Source organism: Gorilla gorilla, chromosome Y (genome assembly GCF_029281585.2).
Source record: "Gorilla gorilla gorilla isolate KB3781 chromosome Y, NHGRI_mGorGor1-v2.1_pri, whole genome shotgun sequence".
Classification (NCBI taxonomy): domain Eukaryota; kingdom Metazoa; phylum Chordata; class Mammalia; order Primates; family Hominidae; genus Gorilla; species Gorilla gorilla.
In genome coordinates this window covers 45,977,743-45,997,642 of record NC_073248.2, presented here as the reverse complement: position 1 = coordinate 45,997,642, position 19,900 = coordinate 45,977,743, and the positions used below count along the sequence as shown (strand labels likewise).

The following is a 19,900-nucleotide window of genomic DNA, read 5'->3' as shown; positions in this document are numbered from 1 at the left end:
AATTACTGTAGAGATGGGGGTCTCACCATGTTGCACAGGCTGGTCTCAAACTCCTGGTCTCAGTGGATCCTCCTGTGTGATCCTCCCACCTTAATCTCCAAAAGAACTGGGATTACAGGTGTGAGCCACCATGCTTGGCCCAAAAATAATATATAATTTATTTTAAAACACTAGGTGATTTTTTTCAACTTTTATTTTAGAATCAGGGAGGGGGGGTACCGAGCAGGTTAGTTACAAAGGTTTATTGCGTGATACTGAGGCGTGGGGTATGCCAGAACGCACCAAGGGGATATTTTGGTTGTCAACTACCTGAAAAAATTATCCTTTCAAGTCAACAGCTGCAGCAGTATTTTAAAAAATGGAAACGTAACAATACGGGTTAAATAAATTTTGACAAATTTATAAAATGGAATACTACAGTGACATTAAAATCATTTTAGACTGTTTAATCAAGATGGAGAAAACTACAATATTTTATTGAATAAAAAAAGAAATTATAGAGAAATCTTTTTTGGGTTTTTGAGAGAGGGTCTTGCTCTGTCACCCAGGCTGGAGTGCAGTGGCACAATCTAGGCTCACTGCAGGCTCCACTTCCCACTCAAGTGATCCTCTGGTCTCAGCCTCCCAAGTAGCTGGGACTACAGGCAAGTGCAACCATACCCACCTAATTTTTTACTTTTTGTAGAGATGGGGTCTCACTATGTTGCCCAGGCTGGTCTGGAACTCCTGGGCTCAAGCAATACTCCTGTGTCAGCCTCCCAAAGTGCTGGAATTACAGGCATGAGCCACCACACCAGCCAAGAAATCAGATTGTATGAACCCAGCTTTATAAAACATAAACTACTCACACATACTGGTGGTGGAGGGGGAAAAAACTGAGAGGAAATATACCAAAAATGGCATTAATGGGTAACTGTCAGAAGGATTAGAATTCATTTTTACCTTTTTCCTTGATACATCTCTTAATTTCCAAATTTCCTGTAATTAATTAATATGTAATTTTAAAATAAGCAATAATTCATTTAGATAATAGATTTAACATCTATATTCTCTAATTACTTTTGTTGGCAATAGTGTTCCTATTCCAAGTTCAAAAAAATTTAAAAAGAAGTGTTCAAATATTTTTTCTTATTCTTTTCTTTTCTTTTTTTTTTTTTTTTTTTTTTTGCCCAGGCTGGACTGCAATGGTGTGATCTCGGCTCACTGCAACCTCTGCCTCCTGGGTTAAAGCGATTCTCCTGCCTCAGCCTCCCAAGTAGCTGGGATTACAGGCATGCACCGCCACACCTGGCTAATTTTGTATTTTTAGTAAAGACGGGATTTCTCCATGTTGGCCAGGTTGGTTTTGAACTCCCGACCTCAGGTGATCTGCCGGCCTCAGCCTCCCAAAGTGTTGGGATTACACACCCTAGGCCATGTGCTTTCCTATGCGTCACCTCCATCCATCCTCAATAGCTCTGTGGCTTCGGCATTGCTATACCCATTGTGCATTTTTATGCAGGAAGTGGGGATTTGAAGTCATTTTGTTCTCCCAAGAAAACCCATGCTCTTGTCATGACCCCACATCAGACAGACTTCGGTTCAGATTCTGACTGTGACACTCATTAGCTTTGTGACCTTGGGCACATGTTTTAACTTCTCTGAAGCTCAGCTACTGGTACTAAAACAGGGGCAATGACAGAAAACGAGGTTATTAAAAGAATTGGAGAGTACACCTCTAGGGCTTTTTGATTGTAAACAACAGCAATATACTCTAGGACTAACTTTGGAGAAGGATGGAAGACATTTATTAGAAGGATATGAATTAGCTCAAATAACTGAATGCAAAGCAAACAGCCAAGTCTTGGAAAGGGATGAGAGCCAGGCCAGCTGAAGAGATCTCAAGAATAGGGAGTTAACTGCCTTCCTTCTTCAGGGGATTCTTGACTGCATGAAGCAGCTCCGGTTGTTTTCAGTTCTGCGGCTCTCTGCTTGACACTCAACTTCCAGGAAGACAGGTCAGACTGGACGAGGCTGGGCCATGTGCTGCCTTCCTCATGGATGGAGAGCAAGGTGCCTCCATCCCCATGCCCACCAGGCCTGCATGCTGTGGGGAAAAGGTAGTTTCCACAACAGAAGCTAAGATGTAGACACTGTTACCAGGCAAGGGGGTCTGAATGCTGGGCAGTCTAAAGCCACAGTTGTCCACCGCGGAGCTGATGCAGTCAGACATCCCAGCCCAGGACCTGGCACAAGGGAGTGGCTCCATAAATGCTTGGCTTTGCTGGTGGTGTTTTCATCTGACCTCCTGCGAGGCAGCAATTCCAGACCAGTAAATCACCGTGTAACAGTACATCTAGAAATCCTAGCTCAGCATTCTTCATAGGCGTGTCATGTTGTGATACACACAGAAGATGGTATTTGAGCAGCAAATATCTGAGGTAAACTGACAAGGTGCTCCTGCAGGAGGAGACTGGCTGGGAGGCTGTGGCCACCCCAGCCCTATCTGGCAGCCCTGGGAGCTCAGGGACTCAATACTGCACTTATGGGCGATGCACCCGTGAAGAAGCCCAATTAGATGATAGAACTTCAGGCCCCCGCTGACCACCATTGCCTTGGTCCCAGCTCTGCCTGGCCCTCCCTTAGTCCTCCAAAAGTTTGAAAGAGGGTCCCCATGAGGGCCGAGGCCTGAGGCCCAGTAGAGTCAGCAGTGGTATCTCCGCCTTTGCCCCACCGATGACTGCCAGCTGTCTTCTGTCCACTAGCTCCTTAGGGCTTTCAATGTCAGGAAGTTCAAGCTTTTCCAGAAATAAAAAGGAACCTCTTTTTATATTTTTTATTTTTGAGACAGAGTCTTGCTCTGTCTTCCAGGATTGAGTGCAGTGGCATGATCTTGTCATGACCCCATATTCCAAGTTCAAAAAAATCAATAAATTAGGTCCAAGTGATTCTTCTGCCTTAGCCTCCCAAGAAGCTAGGATTATAGGCACCTGCCACCATACCTGGCTAATTTTTGTATTTTTAGTAGAGACAGGGTTTCGCCCTGTTGCCCAGGGTGGTCTTGGTCTCCTGACCTCAGGTGATCTGCCCACCTTGGCCTTTCAAAGTGCTGGGATTACAGACGTGAGCCACCGTACCCGGCCCCAACCATGCATTTTTTACTTTGCTAGCTAGTGGCAGATAGCTGATCAAAACTGGTTTAAGTCAAAAACAAAAACAAAAACAAAACTGAGCATAGTGGCTGAGGCCTGGAATCCTAGCACTTTAGGAGGCTGAAGTGGGAGGATCACTTGAGCCCTGGAGTGCAAGGCTGCAGTGAACTATGATTGTGCCACTTGCACTCCAGCCTGGGCAACAGAGCAAGACCCTGACTCTAAAAAAGAAAAAAAATCATTTTTTAAGTAATATATAATGGCCTAGGAAAATTCCTAGCCTATTAAGTAGAAAAGTAGATTGCAAAGCAGTTTGATCAAATTTTGTTAAAAAGATAATACAGAAAAAGAAGCTATATGACACATGTACACAGAAAAATACAAGAAAACACATACATCAAAATGGTCACAATGATATGCTAGTGAAGATAATGGGTATTTTTATTTTTTGTACTTTTCTCTATTTAAAAAATTCTTTTACAATGAACATGAGTTACTTTTGAAATCAGAAAATTGGCCAGGCATGGTGGCTCACGCCTGTAATCCTAGCACTTTGAGAGGCTGAGGCAGGCGGATCACCTGAGGTCAAGAGTTTAAGACCAGCCTGGCCAACATGGTGAAACCCTGTCTCTACCAAAATACAAAAATTAGCCGGGCATGATGGCGGGTGCCTGTAATCCCAGCTACTCAGGAGGCTGAGATGGGAGAATCGCTTGAACCCAGGAGATGGTGGTTGTGGTGAGCCGAGATCACGCCACTGCACTCCAGCCTGGGCGGCTGAGTGAGTCTCCATCTCAAAAAAAAAAAAAAAAAAAAAGAAATCAGACAAATTTTTTTCTTTTTTTGAGATGGAGTTTCGCTCTTGTTACCCAGGCTGGAGTGAAATGGCGCTATCTCGGCTCACTGAAACCTCCGTCTCCCGGGTTTGAGTGATTTTCCTGTGTCAGCCTCCTGCGTAGCTGGGATTACAGGCATGCGCCATCACGCCCAGCTAATTTTGTATTTTTAGTAGAGATGGGGTTTCTCCATGTTGATCAGGCTGGTCTCAAACTCCTAACTTCAGGTGATCCGCCCGCCTCGGCCTCTCAAAGTGCTGGAATTACAGGCATAAGCCACTGTGCCCGGCCCAGAAAGTATTTTTTAAATTGAAAATAAGACAGCATACTCCACAAATCTTTTACCAGCTCCACTGTGGACTGAATTAGATGATTCTCCCTATTGTTTGCTATGTGTCCAGTTATTTCTGGGCACTCTCCACCTCCCCAGGGCACTGCCCATCTCTCCAACCCAGGACCATTTCTCAACCTACTGCTCCTTCTCCTACTAGCGGGGCGGACTTTCCAACATGATCACCTACATTTCGCTGTAGATGGGATCCACTTGCATTCTCTGAGGTGCTCAGGCAGATTCCTTCCTTACAGGAGGAGGTCTGATATTTAATCACCCCATGCGCTAAGTACACACTTCATGTGCGATCCATCAGGATAACCCCACACAACCTGCCAGTTCTTTGTTTGTAGTGGGTGCCCAATAAATTTTTGAATGCATAAATAAAGCACTCAGATAAACAGAGACATTTTAGAGCTCTCTGGGGATGAGAAAAGAGAGAGCTATGGGAGTGAGAATTAACTTGATTGACTATGGCTGGACCTGGCAAAGAACAACTCAGAAGTATTGGCCTCACAATTAGCTTGCTCAGGCTGCTTAATCAATATTAAAAGTTTCCTGCTCCCACACAATTTTGCTAGGCTCTCCAACCCTGTGAGGATGTCAACAGTTGAAAAAGAAGAAATAATGCGCCCAGCCTGTATTTGCAGGGGAGTGTTAAAACTGCCAGTGGAGCAGGATAGTTTGCTAAACAGCAAGTTGAGAACTTTCCCAAACTGGTCGGCAGCAGCATTGCACATAGAAGTCCCTTCTTCATTGACATGTGGCTAATTCTAGCCACCAGCCTTCCAGCGGTATGGGGCAGTTTTGTGGCCTTTTGCTATTGAATTTGCCAGATGTGTCCAAGACGCAGTCTCATGGGCAGAATATAAACAACAAACCAGTATAAAGAAGTCCATAGTGATTCTCACCCTTCATAGAAGTCTTCTTTGACTTGTTTTCTGGCCCCCTGTAAGCACTCCTTGTACCACACTCCCTAAACCCCATGGCTTAGGTTTTGCTATTTTGTATTTGTTTCCTCCTTCTCTGGTTGTCACATGTAAAAAGGTTGTGTTCAGGCAGGGGGCAGAAATTGCAGTGGAAAGAATGCAGTGTGGAAAGCCAGGCTCAGTTACTTACCAGCCTTGCTACCTTAGCCAAACAATCATGCTCTCTGAGCTGTAGTTTCCTTCCTCATGTGTGAATAGACTTCTACTAACTCTCCTCACAAGACTGTTTTGAGACTGAAATGATATTATAGGTACAGAAATAAATGTAAACATAATATAAATGTATGAGGCCTGGCACAGTGGCTCACGCCTGTAATCCCAGCACTTTAGGAGGCCAAGGCAGGCAGATCACCTGAGGTCAGGAGTTCGAGACCAGCCTGGCCAACATAGTGAAACCCCATCTCTACCAAAAATACAAAAAATAGCCAGGCATGGTGGCACGAGCCTGTAATCTCAGCTACTTGGGAGGCTGAGGCACGAGAATCGCTTGAACTCAGGAGACAGAGGTTGCAGTGAGCTGAAGATTGTGCCACTGTATTCCAGCCTGGGTGACAGAGTGTGACTCTGCCTCAAAATAAAATAAAATAAAATAAAATAGAAATAAAAATAAATAAGTAAATGTATGAGATTATCTTTCATCTGGCATGCAGTAGATTCTTAAGAAACTCAAGACAGTATTGCGTTGTGGAGTTATGGTGGGGGCACTAGATGTCAGACCTCTGTGTGCACTCGGGCAGATCAGTTTCACTAAGCTCTTGTGTTTTCCTCAGGAAGGCAAAACGGTACTAAGGGGAATAATAAGGAATATCACAGAATTGATATGAGGGTGAAGTTAAATAATGCGGGCAAAGCACTTCCCAACAGTACCTAGCACATAGTGAGCACTTAATAAATGTAAGCTGTGTCTGCTGCTGCTGTGGCCATCAGGGAGACAGGGAAATATGTCAATAAGAAATGTATATTGGCCGGGCGCAGTGGCTCACGCCTATAATACCAGCATTTTGGGAGGCCGAGGTGGGCAGATCACATGAGGTTGGAGTTTGAGACCAGCCTGATCAACATGGAGAAACCCTGTCTCTACTAAAAACACAAAATTAGCCATGTGTGGTGGTGCATGCCTATAATCCCAGCTACTCGGGAGGCGGAGGCTGGGGCAGGAGGATCACTTGAACCTGGGAGGCGGAGGTTGCAGTGAGCCAAGATCATGCCATTTCACTTCAGCTTGGGCAATAAGAGCGAAACTCCGTATAAAAAAAAATTGTACATTGGGGCAGAGAGCATGGACAGTTGGGTTGTGGCAGGGCACAGAGTAGAAATGGGAGCTCTGTAAGCTAGCAGCTTCTGGCAATCAATCTGGAAGGCTTCATGGAGGGATGCACTTTCTAGAGCTCTTTGGATTGTAGTTGGAAGATAAGTTGTCTGGAGCTTTTAGAACAGGTATCCCAGGCACCCTACATGATTTGGAAGCTGGTTGTGTGGGGGTGGGGTGATCACCTGTTGGGAGGTTGAAAAATTCTGAAATAAAGAAGGTGGAGCTGAAGCTTGGTAGCCAAAATGTAAGCCTAGCAGGCTGGTGTAAAACTCGAAAACAGAGCAGGTCCCAAGGAATGGTTAGAAAGTCTGAAATTTGGCTTGTAGTGTGGATGAAAGCACAACTGGCCATGTGTGGTTGAATGGTGTGTCACAGACTGAGTTAGGGACGAGCAATTTAGCAGTTATAGGTAGGGGTGAACAGTGGGGTTTGTTGCTGAAGGCAGGAATGGTGGACAGCTCATGGGGTGAATGAATTATGAATTGAAGCTTTGTCTGATTATGAGGAGGAAGGGAGAAGGAAGAGAAAGGGGTGCCTCTTGGAAAAATAGAAATTATTAACTACTTGGAGGTGGGGGGCTCCACACATAAGAAGAATATTCTTCCCTAAGAGATGAGGGACCCAGAAAGAAGACTGGATTCACCTTTACCAAAGGTGGGGTTGATACTGTCGCTGAAAGTAGGTGTCAGAAAGTCTATCTACTTTCAACTAAAGTTCTTTAAGATGGTAGATCATGCCCCAAATTGAAGAATATTTGCAGGTATTACTATTCCCGTGCAAGGGATGATAGGATCACACACCAAGTGTGTGAAGGCTGTTAGACACCAAGTGCAGTCCAGTATCCTCATTGGACCAGATGACGAAACTGAGGCTGAGGGTTGGACTTACCTGCTCAAGGTCATACAGATATATTTGGTTCAATTCACTCTATATTTTCTTTGTCTTTCTTTTTGTTGAGATGGAGTCTCACTCTGTTATACAGGCTGAAGTGCAATGGTGTGATCTCGGCTCACTGCAACCTCTGCCTCCCGGGTTCAAGCGATTCTCCTGCCTCAGCCTCCTGAGTAGCTGAGATTACAAGCATGCACCACCACATCTGGCTAAGTTTTTGTATTTTTAATAGAGATGGGATTTCACCATGTTGGCCAGGCTGCTCTTGAACTCTTCACCTCAAGTGTTCAACACCGCCTGCCTCCGCTCCCCAAAGTGTTGGGATTACAGGGGTGAGCTACCGCGCCCGGCCAACAAGTTCCCTTTAAATCCATCCTCCCTTCTCTCTGCTGGCGGGCTTTGATATGCCCACCGGGTTTCTCCATTGGCCACTTCGTGTGGCTTCTCGCCCCTTCCAAGATTTCCATCCAATCACCTCTTTCCTGTCTCCCGTTGGGCTTTGGGGAATGTACCATATGGACCGTGCGGGGAGACGGAGAGGACGAAGGGTGTGGCGACAATTTATTTCTTTGCCTTTTGCACATATCCCATGAGATTCCGGCAAGGCTGAGCGTGCAGGTACCAATGGGGTCCCTGAGGACGGGAGCCGCCGTGCCAGTTCCCGAGGTGCACTGAGATCTCTCGCCCCCGAGGCTGGGATCCTGTGGTCCGGCTCGAGGGCCTCAACCCCCGCCCTTCCTTGTGTCCGCCCCTCCCCCGGCTGCGCCGCTGCTCTGGCTGCTACTTACCTCGACCGACGCGGGGGCTGCAGGACAGGCGGTACTGGCCGGTCAAAGGGACGCCGGCGCTGAGGGACACCGCAGCATGAAGCAGAGGTAAGGATGGAGCTTCGGGACTCCGACTCGCGCCAACTGCCCCCGGGGAGCCCCATCCTGCTCGCGCCAGAGCTGGGGGTCTCGGGCCCCGGGCTGGCCCCTGCGGGCGACTCTGGAGCGGGTGGCCCCGCGAGCGGACGTGCGCCGAGTCTCCCGCCCGGGCAGCGCCGAGACCCGGAACCGCCGCGGCGCGGTCGCCTCCTTCCAGCGGCGCTTGTAGCCCTGCGCCCGGCGTGGGGGCCGCGAGCAAGCCCCCGCCCCGCGTGCCCATGTGGTCACCTCCCGCCGGAGGATGCGTGGCCAGGTGCGCCGGCGGGTCGGGAGTTCTGGGGCGGCGGGCGCGGAGAGGCCGCCCGCTTCAGGCGGGAGGCGGAGGAAGGAGGCTTAGCCCTAACCCTTAGCCCGGCGTTGGGCGGGGGTGCTTTTTGGGGCGGGGGAGGTCTCTGTCTTTAGCCGGGTCCGCAGGCTCGCGGCCGAGGCTCCGCCGGATCCTGCCTTCGCGGCCCGGCCCCCGGGGCCACCCGGTCCTGCTGTCCCGGCCTGGCAGTGGCGTGCGCCAAGGGTGGGCTCCTGCGACCCTGGCAGGTAGGTGGCCGAGAGAACCCTGGCGCGCCTTTACATTTGTGAGGGCGGTGGGCGCGGCCTGGCGATGGCAGCCGCCTTCGCCTCTGGTCCCCTTACCTAGCTGCCTTCCGAGCGGTCCGCGCTCTTGGAGGTCTCCCGGGCACATTGGAAATTCCCAGCTTAGAAACCACCTTGAGGAGACCTACACGGAGCCGGGCTTGCCTGGCCTAGCAGAAAGCTGGCCGCTGCCGGGAGCCTCCGCCTGGCATGCGGCACTGGTGAGCCGCCACCCCACTTGCTCAGTAGGTAGCCGGGACGAAGGGGTCTGGCAGGCCCCTCAGGCAAGGCCTCTGTGCCGCATCCCGTTAAGGGGCGGGGACCAGCTCCGTATCTTGGCTGGTTTTTCTGACTCTGAATGCAGAGAAAGTATATCCAAGAGTTCAAACCACATTTGTGTTCTTTTAATGGTGTTTAGTGCGGATGCTAATTGTGATTTATGTGAAATGGGTTGATGCAGACGAATGAAGGTCAACTGTAGACAGGTGGACAGCTTTTTTTTTTTTTTTTCTCTAAGCTTCTTTTTAGTGGGATGTGCATGGAGAGGATAACATTTGAATATCAGGCCACCAATGTGTATTTGGTCCCATCTGACACTTTGCTCCGTAGACAGTCGTTGTACCCCAGGGATGAGGATGAACTAGGTTTTAAGCTGAGAAAGACATCTTCTTACAGTCGCTGCCACCTGCGGTAAAGCTCCGCCTTCTGGTTACCTGGCTGCACACAGGCCAGTTCATTGTGGTTGCCTTCTGCCGTGAGCACATCGCTAGGGCTTCTAGGGGATGCTGTTCATTCCTTATTTGATTGCCAGATGTAATTCTCAGGTCAGCAATACAGCCCCAGATTGTTCGAGTCCTATAGTGAGTTTTTCTTGTGCTCCAGGTTTTAAAACCTGGCGCCCAGGGCGCCATCCCTCCTTCTGGGCCACCCGGCCTTCTGGGCAGGCCTGTGGCTGGGCCCGTGCACCTAGACCAGCCCCATCCCTGGGGACCTCTCCCCTCAGGATTGATGTCCTTCCTGGAGAGAGTCACATGGTGGAGCAGTGAGTCTAGGCTCCTTGTCAAGGGTCTGAGTCTGCAGGCATGCAGGGGCCATGCCTCTCAGGAGGCGGTAGCCCTGCTTGGAGATGAGGGCTCCAGGTATGTCATCTTCCTGGGACTCCTGGGTCCAGTGGGGGATTGGGTCTGGTTGGCCAAGTGCATTGAGCCCACATTGGCCCTGATCCCCTTCTGGCTTTGTGGTTCCTGAGGCTCTTGTCCCTAGCCCAAGCCCAAGCCCATGCCCACGTGCCCATCAAAGAGGCTAGATGAGGCCCCTCCTCCCTGTGGCTGCCCTGAGTGGTAGGCCCCTGGGACTGCGTAGCTCAAAAGGTTGAGCCCTGGGTGTCTGCAGTAGCCAGCTGTGGCCTCCCTCCCGATGCAGAGCCCCTGCCCCTCAGCCATGGATGCTCAGGGACAGGGCCATGGGTCACTATGTGGCTCTTATGGCTCCTTGAGGCCCAGTTCCTGAGGCCACGGTACCAGTGTGGCCCCCGTGGGTGCTGACTGGCAGCTGCAGGCAGGGTAGCAGGTGGGCAGTGGTGAGAATGCCTTCTCCCTACAAGTTCCAGGCCCCGATTCCATGATCCTGGGGGACGACAGCATCCATAGCCTGGACTTTGTGTCGAGCCGAGCCTGGACCTCCCTGACTATGGGCCCGGGGGCCTGCACGCAGCCTACCTGCCATCCCCACTGCTCAGCGCCTCTGATGCCTTCTCATTGCTTTGCCCTCCCTGAGCCTCAAGGCCTCAAGCCGGCAGGGGGGGCACCACGTGGCCCTGCAGCCCCTGTGCTCCGAGGGTGGGCCCCCCATGCCCCACCCTAGCATCTTTGCCCCGCCATGCACTGCACTGCCCCCCCATGCCACGCACTGCCCAACCACAATGGCAGCCTGACCTACAATAGTGTGCTCAACCCTGGCTCGCCTGGTGGCCACGCCTGCCTCTCCCATCCAGCAGTTGGCGTGGCCAGATACCACTCACCCTACCTGCACCCTAGGGCAACGGGCGACTCACCATGGCCCCTGCCCCACAGCTTCAGTCCCGTGCTGGGCCCCCGGCCCTGGGAGCCCTCACCTGTGCTCTACGACAACCTGTCCAAGACCATCATGGCATCCATCCAGGAGTGCAAGGACAGGGAGGAACGTGAGCGCCTGCTGCGCTCCCAGGCCAACTCACTGTTCCGTGACTCAGGCGTCTATGACGCTCCCAGCTCCTACAGCCTGCAGCAGGCCAGTGTGCTGTCCGAGGGCCTCCGAGGTCCTATGCTGTGCTACAGCTCTAGAGATGACCTTGTGGCCTGGCCCAGCTTCGGCGGCGCCCGCAACCCTGCCCTGCAGACGTCACTGTCCTCACTGTCCAGCTCTGTGAGCCGTGAACCGTGGATGTCGTCCTCCTCCCTGCAGGCTGATCAGGCCAGCAGCAACACCCCGGGGCCCCAGCCCAGCAGTGGCTCACACAGGTCACCCGCACGCCAGGGCCTGCCCTCCCCACCCGGCACTCCCCACTCACCATCCTACATGGGCCCCAAAGCTGTTGCCTTTGCTCACACTGACCTCTCAGAGCCACCGCCCTCGCTGACCATGCAGAGGTGGGTGCCGGGAGGTGCGGGTGGGCTTCCTGGCACAGGGCAGCTGTCCAGCCGTCTCCAGGGGCCCTCTTGGCTGGGCACTCATAGGTCATCCCAGGGGCCTGAGCTTTTCTCTGGGGATGGGACAGGGAGGATGCGCCTCACCCTGACTTGAAGGCCTTGGCTAGCCTGTGTGGCTCAGCTCTGAGGATGTCCTGGGCACGCTCTGGGGACAGGGTATGAGAATTTGTGTCCTGATCCCAATGACTTGTTCTTCCAATGCTGGCACAGACCCAGCATGTGGGAGGCCATGGGGCTTTCTCTTTGGGGCCAGTATCACGTGGCAGCCTGGGCCTCCTTCAGGCTGTGGCTCTGGCTTTCTGGGTCACAGTGGCCCTGTCTACCCAGTGCTTTCCCTGGGCCTGCTTTGCTGCATCTCTAGGAGGCTGGGGGTGAGGACATTACCTAGCAGCAGAATGTGCCACCCTGGGCGGCCAGGCCCTGGCCCTCCCTGTGGGACATAGTTCTAGGAAGCAGGGGCTTCCCTGCTCATAGGTGGGGAAACTGAGGACTGGAGAAAGCAGGCTGGCTCCAGGCACCCAGCAGGTTGGTAACTGAGAAAGCAGGGTCAGCTGGCTTGCAGGCCCAGGCCCAGGTAGGAGAACTGCATACCTGTTGGGGCCAGGACCCATGCCGTGGACGCATGGTGTCCTCATGGCATGTGTCGTCTGTCACCCCATCTGGGCCTGGAAACCTCAAGCACAGGCTCAGCTGTTTCCTGTTGTCAGATGCGGCCCCAGGGGGAGAGCCCAGCCCCACCCAGGCCAGCCCAGGCCACTTGGCCACAAAGGGGCTGAGAGCACAGCAGTCCAGCCCTGAGGAGGCCTCCCCTACCCCACAGGGTAGGAGTCTGTTCAGCTTTTGTGGAGTTGGGGAGGAGGCTGCCATTGGGAGTGATGAGTGGGGAGCCCGAGACCTAGAAGTGGGCAGCATTGCAGCCAGGCAGGGATCGCAGCCCGGGGACAAAGGGCTCTCGCCTCGAGAAAGTTTAAGCAGCAAGGATAGAGCTGCTGTTGGTCAGCGCTGGTGGGCAGGAGGGCAGCCCCTCATTTTCCTGAGAGAGAGCAGGAATGAGGCCAGGCAGAGTGGCCGGCCGGGCTCCCAGTACAGAGCAGGGCAGGGGCTCCATTCAATGCCCACCTGGCTGCCCCATGCTCTCTGGCCAGTGCTGCCTAGGGACCCAGGGACTCCGGAGTGTGGTGGCAGTTCTGATGATACCTGTCTGTCCTGAGATGGCACAGCCACTCCCCAGGCAGGCTCTGCATCTCCCTCCTACTTTCTGGGTGAACCCTCCGAGCCTAGAGGGCAGGGACTGCCCGGGTCCCCATGACATGGCTACACCAGTCCACGTCTGCGTCATCTCTGTCCTGCTGCCTCCTCCGTCCTCTGTCCCCGTGTTCGTGTGTTCACCGTATGCATGTGTGTATGTGCTTGTTCTGATGCAGGGACCACCCTCAGCTGAAGACTTCGCCAGGTAAGCTTAATGGGCAGTTCCTGGGCCTGGCCCGGCTGGGACCTGCCACAGGACCCCCAGGGCCCTGTGCCACATCTACATGGCACACGCTGGTTAAGAAGGTGTCTGGCATGGGTGGGACCATGTACGAGATCTCGGTGTGAGGACTGACCGCCACCCATCCGCCATGGTGCCACGGGGACCAGGACCCCGCAGCGCACCCCCCCTCCCCACCAACTTCTCTGCCCCAGGGACCCAAGGCCACCCCAGCCTGGTGTGGGCCCATCAGTGGGAGAGAGTGCCACACTGCCACAGCTTGCCCCAAGCACTCTGCCTGCCCATCCACTCATCTGCCCATGGGGAAGTCGGCTCACTGGGCCAAGGGCCACTGGGCTGGTCTGTGTCTGGGCCTGTCCCATGGCTGGGGCAGTGAGGGGGCCCAGTCAGCCTCTTTGGGGCACCTTCTCTCAGCCAGGCTTGGCCCACTGCCATCACCCATGCACCCCAGGTCATCGCCAGGCCAGCCCCCAACGGTCCCCTTACGGATGGGTCCCAGAGATTGACAGAGGCACCCAGGGCCCCCACCATCCTTCTGATAGAGCCTGTGGGTTCCTGGACCGAGTGTCCCCAGCCAGGCTACTCCTAACCCATTGCCTTTCACGGACCCCACTGGAAGCTTGTAGCTTGGCAAGGCCGATGCTTCTGCTCTGGCTTGCTCTGGGTGGTGGTGGATAGGTGGACAGATGGCCAGCCATGTGTCAGTGCTCCGGCCATCGCCGTCCCTTTCATCAAAGCCTGAACTTTTGTTTATGCTCTTATGGGAGGCAATGGAGCAGGTGGGAGCAGGCACTGGGGTGATGCTGCCACGGGGCGTGTGACATCCAGAGCCCACTCCCCAGCCCTCAGGCCCTCCCTGCCAAACTGGAGAACCCCGCCCCAAGGCATGCCACGTCCCCAGCCCCGGCCTGGCTGTGGTGCTCACGCCATGGGAAAGCACACTGGGGAAGGGTCAGTGCTTCCCTTGGTGTCAGGGACCTGAGATTAAGTTCACAACAGCGTCCACTTGTGTTGTTTCTGTCTTATGTTTTTATATCTACATCTGTATATCTATAATTTTATTAAAAAAGAAAAAGTTATTTTGATTCTTTCCTCGGGCAAGGCCAGGGCTGTTTCTGCGGACTTGGGCTGAGTCAGAGGCTTGGGAGGAGGGGGTGGCCGATGGTCTGTGGCTGGGAAGTGTGAGGGTTTCTCGCCTTGGGTCTGCATCAGTTCTGGCAGTGACAGGGTGTTTGGGGAAAAGACTTGGGTCTGCCACTGCCCACAGCATAATCCCAGGAACCCAAGAGCTTGGGGAGATGAAATGGGGGTGCATAGGGGCCACCTGCTGGCTCAGGGCCCTGTAGGGCCTGCTGAACCTGCTGGAACTCTCCTGCCTGCCAAATGCCAGGGGCAGCGCTGAGGGAGTGTGAGGGGTGCACAGCTGTTCGGGTCTGAGACATCCTGGGCTGGAGCTATCTCAATGCGGGAGGAGTGTGAGCTCTAGGGCCCCGAAGCTGGCGCCGTGCTGACCAACTTTCTGCTGCTCTCTCACGGATGCCACGGCCCACAGGGGGTGGATTGGCACCTGCACCCGTGGATGGGGGTGGCGTGGCCAGCCTTGGGTGCCTCCTGGGCTGCACCTGTGCTACCTTGGCCACCCGGAGGACCACCCACCACTGCGGGCCCCCTGGAGCCTGGTCGCCGGGGCACCCCCATGCGGGGCCATGTGCTGCCTGCCCTTGGCTGCCTCCAGTCTTTTCCCCAGCCTCTCCGGGCCCCGGGCCCTAGCAGGATGACAAGTAGGTGGCTCTGGGGTCCGGGACAGTCCAGCTGGGGCCCAGGAGGTCAGACTGTCATGGATCCTGGAGCAGGGCTGGGGGTGGGCTGGGCTCTCTGCTCCACCAGCCACAGCTTGACAGACTCCCAGCCTGCCAGTGCCCGAGACCCTGTGTCCATGTGACCTCAGGGAGTCTCCCACCTGCTGCAGGGGGCCCAGCACCCCACAGGGGGCAGCCCCATTGCTGTGGGGACCAGCATGACCTTTGCCCAGCCTCCCTGCCCAACCAACCTCTTTAGACTAAGCCACTTCCTCCTCTAGGAGCCCAGGCCTCCATGGATTCGGCTGGGTGGGGGGGTCTCAGGTTGCCCCCGAAGGTCTCTGCACTCCTCCTTCCCTTCCCCTGACACATGAACAGATGACTTAACTTCCTGGAGCCACCAGCCTGGTGAGCCATTGGCCCCTGCCTGCCACCAAGGTCCTGTGGTCATGGCCAGCTCTGCCTGAGCCCCACTGGGGCTGCCTGCACCCAGAGATGATGCTGCTGGGAGCTCAGAGGGCCCGAGGCCCAAGTCCTGTGTCCTCTAGCAGTGGTACAGCCTATGGCAGTGTGGCATCCCGGCCAGCCCTTCTCCAGCACAGGGTCCCTGTCCCTGGTTTACCTTGGGCTGCGGCTCTATTTCTCCCATTTGGGGATGAGAAAGCCACAAAACCATTCTCTGTTGTTCTTAAGGGTACCCCTGCTAATTAATTCCCCAGATACAATTTTTGGTGTTGATCTCCACCGTTCTGTCTACCAGTGTGGCCCCCTGGACTGGACAGGGCCCTGGGTTGGGGAGGTGACAGGACCTGGGCAGGGTGGGTGGTGGCCAGGAAGGGAGGGGGGGTTGCATGAGGGGCATGAGGTCAGTGGATCAGCAGGTTCAGTGCTGAAAACCTGACCTCTGAGGTCCCCGGGAGGGCCTGGCCCAGGGGGCAAGACCTGAGGACCCCCCAGTCCTTACTGCTATTGCTTTTCAGTGGAGACCCTCCTAAGATGCCTTGGGGGTTGAGAGCCCTGTGCAGAGGGGCTGCCTTCTGGAGGGCAGGTGGGATGTGGGGTGGGAAGCCAGCCCTAAGCTGGGGTCTCCACCCTGAGGGACCCTCGCTGCCGTATCGTCCCGGTGTCCCTTCCCCAATTTCCACAGAGACGTGCTCACCGGCTACATATGTCATGATTCTATGTCCAGCCACAGGCCCAACCCTCAGGACAGACCCTGCCTCCACCCTTCTCTGCAGCTTCTGGCAGGGATGGTGCACAGTGGTGCCGTGTGCAGGGGGCTGGTGCAGCCACCGGGCATCTGGGGCAGCACTGGTCGCCTGGCCACCTCCTCGCTGGGGCCACTGGGCCTCCGGCCTAGAAGGACAGGAAGCCATCCACCTCAAGGCACAGGAGGGGATCCAGCAGGGCCCGGAGCTTCCAGACGGTGGCACGGCTCAGCAGGGGCGGCACCAGTCCCTCGAAGGGCCTGGGGTTCACCATGTACACATAGGCAACCAGCAGGGTGCCCAGCAGCAGCCTCAGGATCAGCAGCCTATGGGCAGCGACAGTCAGGGCCAGGGACACGCAGGGGGCCTGGGGTCTGGGCTCTGCCACACAGTCACCTACCAGAGCTGGCCTGCCAGGCCCTTGGAGCTTTCCAGCTTTGGCCTCCCTTTCTTTTCGGGAGGGGAGCCCAGCCCGAGGGTCCAGGCTGCGGGCAGGGATCCCTGGTTTGGGAAACCCTCCTCAGACAGGGCTCCCCCCACCGCAGCCCTGGCCCCTTCCTCCTGGACAGGCTCCTGCAGCCACTTTGCAGATGCTCCCCACCCTGGACCTGTTCTGCTGGAGCTCATTTTTCCCCCTCGCCCAAGCAGGGTGCTGGGAGGGGGGCTGGTCTCCGGACCCAGAGTGGGGCATGGGGGGCTCACTGCCATGCTCGCCACCTGTGGCTCCTTCCTGGCCTGAGTGTGGCACTGGGCCCATTCCCTGCAGAGGCCTCACTGTCAGGACCCCATGCCCTCCACCCCCAGCCTGGCACCCACCCCTGGCTCAGTGCTATGGAGGTGGGGGGGGGGTCAAGGATGTATCTGCCTTGTCCTGACCAGGACCCCTTCTGAGACCCTGCTCAGTTGGCCCAGCCCCTGACCCTGTGTTACCTGAGAATCCCCAGCTGGATGTTCTCCATCTGGTCCAGCATGCCCCAGATGTCCTTCTTGAGGTTCTGGGGGCCAGAGGAGGTAAGCACATTAGGCCCCTGGCCCTGCCCTCCCCGGCCTCTCGCCCACCGGGCCCCATCCTTCTGGGTGCTGCCCTGTGGGGACCTACCAGGAACCCAATGGCCTGGTTGTTCAGGGCCATGGGCATCTCAGGCACGTTGTCCCATGCCTGGAAGAAGGTGGGGTCATGCCTGAGGAACAGAACCCACTGGGAGGGCCGGCAGCACCCCTCCCCCTCAGCCAGGCGGACACCTCTCTGATGACCATCTTCTTCCTCTCAAAGCACAGGCGGATCTGCTGCAGCTCGTTCTGAGGGTGGGGCCCAGGGTGGGCTTGGGCAGCATCAGCAGGGTGGCTGGTACCTCCCCGCTGGGCCCTCTGGCCTGCTGCATGAAGACCTCCCTCCCTAGTGAACCCCTCAGGCCCACCTGGAGTGTTGCATGAAGCTTCCTCCCCCCCACAGCCCCTCCCCCAGGCCCACCTGGGACTGCTGCATGAAAGCCTTTTGCCCCTGGGACAGCTGCCGCCACAGCAGCTGCAGAGGTGCCCTGTTCCCCAAGGGCTGCGTGCCAGCCAGGTCGGGGGGCTGTGGGAGAGCCCCCAGATCAGCCCCAAGGCTGTGGGCTAGTGGGGCATTGGCTGCATGGGATCCCTGGGCCCTGTACTTACCCAGGCCAGAGCAGTGCAGCTTGAGTGTTCGGGACACAGGGGCAGGAACTGCTGCCCTGGCCCCAGGAGGGCCCCCAGCTGCTCCCGAAGGTCCTGGTTCTGCCTTTTCTGGGGTGGGGGGCAGAGAGAGGGGACTGCCTGTCATGGCCACTCCTGGGGCTGGGGCTGGGGCAGGGGCAGGGGCAGGGGTGTGGGCAGGGGCAGGGGTGCCAGGTGATAGGTGGGTGCTCACCAGGCTGTGGTTCTCCTGCTCCAGGAAGGACTGTTCTGCAGAGCCCAGAGGCCCACACTGAAGCTGGGACAGGGCTGCCTTGGGCAAGGCCAGGGCCCCTCCCTCCGGTGACAGGGGTGGGCATGGGCAGGGTCTGAGCCCCAAACCAGTGAATCCCCCATGCCTGGGAGCCCCCTGGTTCGACCCTGGGTGCAGGGGCCAGCCCCACCCGAGCCCTGACTCCAGGTCTCCTTGTCTCAGCCCCTCAGGGTTTCTCGCTCTCTGCTCCTCACTGGACAGAAAAGATCCTGGCAGCCTCGCCCTCCACCCTGGGTCCCCTCCCCCCTCCCCCCACCCCTGGGACTGGGTAAGGTCTCTGGGACTGCACTGAGTGAGCAGAGGAGATGGGGCCCAGGCAGGGCCACCCTACAAATCCCTGTCAGTGCTGGTCCAGGCCTCCATGACTGCTGGAGGCTGCGGTTGGGGGACACTGAGGGTGGGGGTGGCTGGAGGGGCCCTGGGTTTTCAGCCCCTCCATCCCTCCCTGCAACCCCTCTTGACCCCAGGTCCAGGCTCTGGCCTGACCCGACCTGCTGCCCTTTATTGAGGGCTCTGGGTGACCCACTGGCTCCCAGTCACAAAGGCCTGGGTGCAGCCAGGGAGGTCACAGTGGGCCCCTTCCACCTGGTCCTGAAGCTGCCCCGCCTGATGACCTCACTGCCTCTGATGCGCTGACCCACCATGTGAGTTTTTTTCTTTCTTTCTTTTTATGGGAAAGGGCCTTGCTCTGTCACCCAGGCTGGAGTGCAGTGGCACAATGGTGTCTCATTGCAGCCTCCAATCCCTGTGCTCAGGCAATCCTCCCATCTGAGCCTCCCAAGTAGCTAGGACTACAGGTGTGTGCAACCATGCCCCGCTAATTTTTAAATTTTTTGCAGAGATGGGGGGGTCTCCCTGTGTTGCCCAGCTGGTCTCAAACTCCTGGCCTCAAGCGATCTCTTGCCTCAGGCTCTGAAAGTGTTGGGATTACGGACATGAGCCACTGCACCCAGCCTGGTTATTTTTCTTAAGATGTAAAACAGATAATACACACACAGTGTGGATTCAAAAAATACCAAACAATAAAAATGGCACCCAAGCCTTTCCCACTTCTATCTCCTGTCCCTGCAGCCAGGAGCCGCCTCTTTAAGCTCCTCCTGGAGGTGGGCTGCCATCCCCTGCCCCTCATCCCCACGGAAGAGGTCATTCTGTAGCCCAGCTTTTATTTTCACCTAATGTATCTCTGAGGTTTTAAAACATTCTTTTCTAGCTATGTATTGAACATTTATTTTATGCCAGATCCAGTACATGCCATTGTTATCCTCTGTTTACAGGTGGGGAAGCTGAGGCAAGAAGCCCTTTAGTCACTTGCTGAAGGCCACGCTGTTACCCGTGGGACCGGATTTGGGCAGCCGAAGAGCACTCATCCGACAGTGGGGCCAGATTCACGCCCCGAGCCCATTCCCTCCTGCTCCCTGGTGCTCCTCATGCCATCGGCCCCACTGCCTCTCACTGCCCATGAGTCCCTGTGCCCGTGTCCTCCTTCTTGAACCCCTCAGCCCTCAGTTAATCCTCAGAAAGCTGGCTCAGAGAAGTCCTTGTGTGGTAGGAACAGAGCTGTTCCCTCCTCTCCCAGTGTCCTGGCCCCGCTGCAAGGTGACTTTGCCTCCTACATCAAGAGGCAGGTCCCAGTCTCCACCCCTGGGCTATGGGCTGGCCTGGGAAGCACTTGGCCAATGGGCTCCTAAGCTGCTGTGGGCAGAGGTTGGCACAACACTTGTGTGCTGGGTCTGGACCTCTCTTGCTTGGCTCTGCGGACTGT

General features: G+C 55.4%; 2 pseudogenes; one reads left to right on the top strand and one right to left on the bottom strand.

The window, feature by feature from the left end:
• Positions 1-10,292: 10,292 nt before the first annotated feature.
• On the top strand, positions 10,293-13,385 carry LOC129530377 (palmitoyltransferase ZDHHC8-like; annotated as a pseudogene).
• A 2,932-nt stretch (positions 13,386-16,317) lies between these two features.
• On the bottom strand, positions 16,318-18,577 carry LOC129530412 (coiled-coil domain-containing protein 188-like; annotated as a pseudogene).
• Between the last annotated feature and the right edge of the window lie 1,323 nt (positions 18,578-19,900).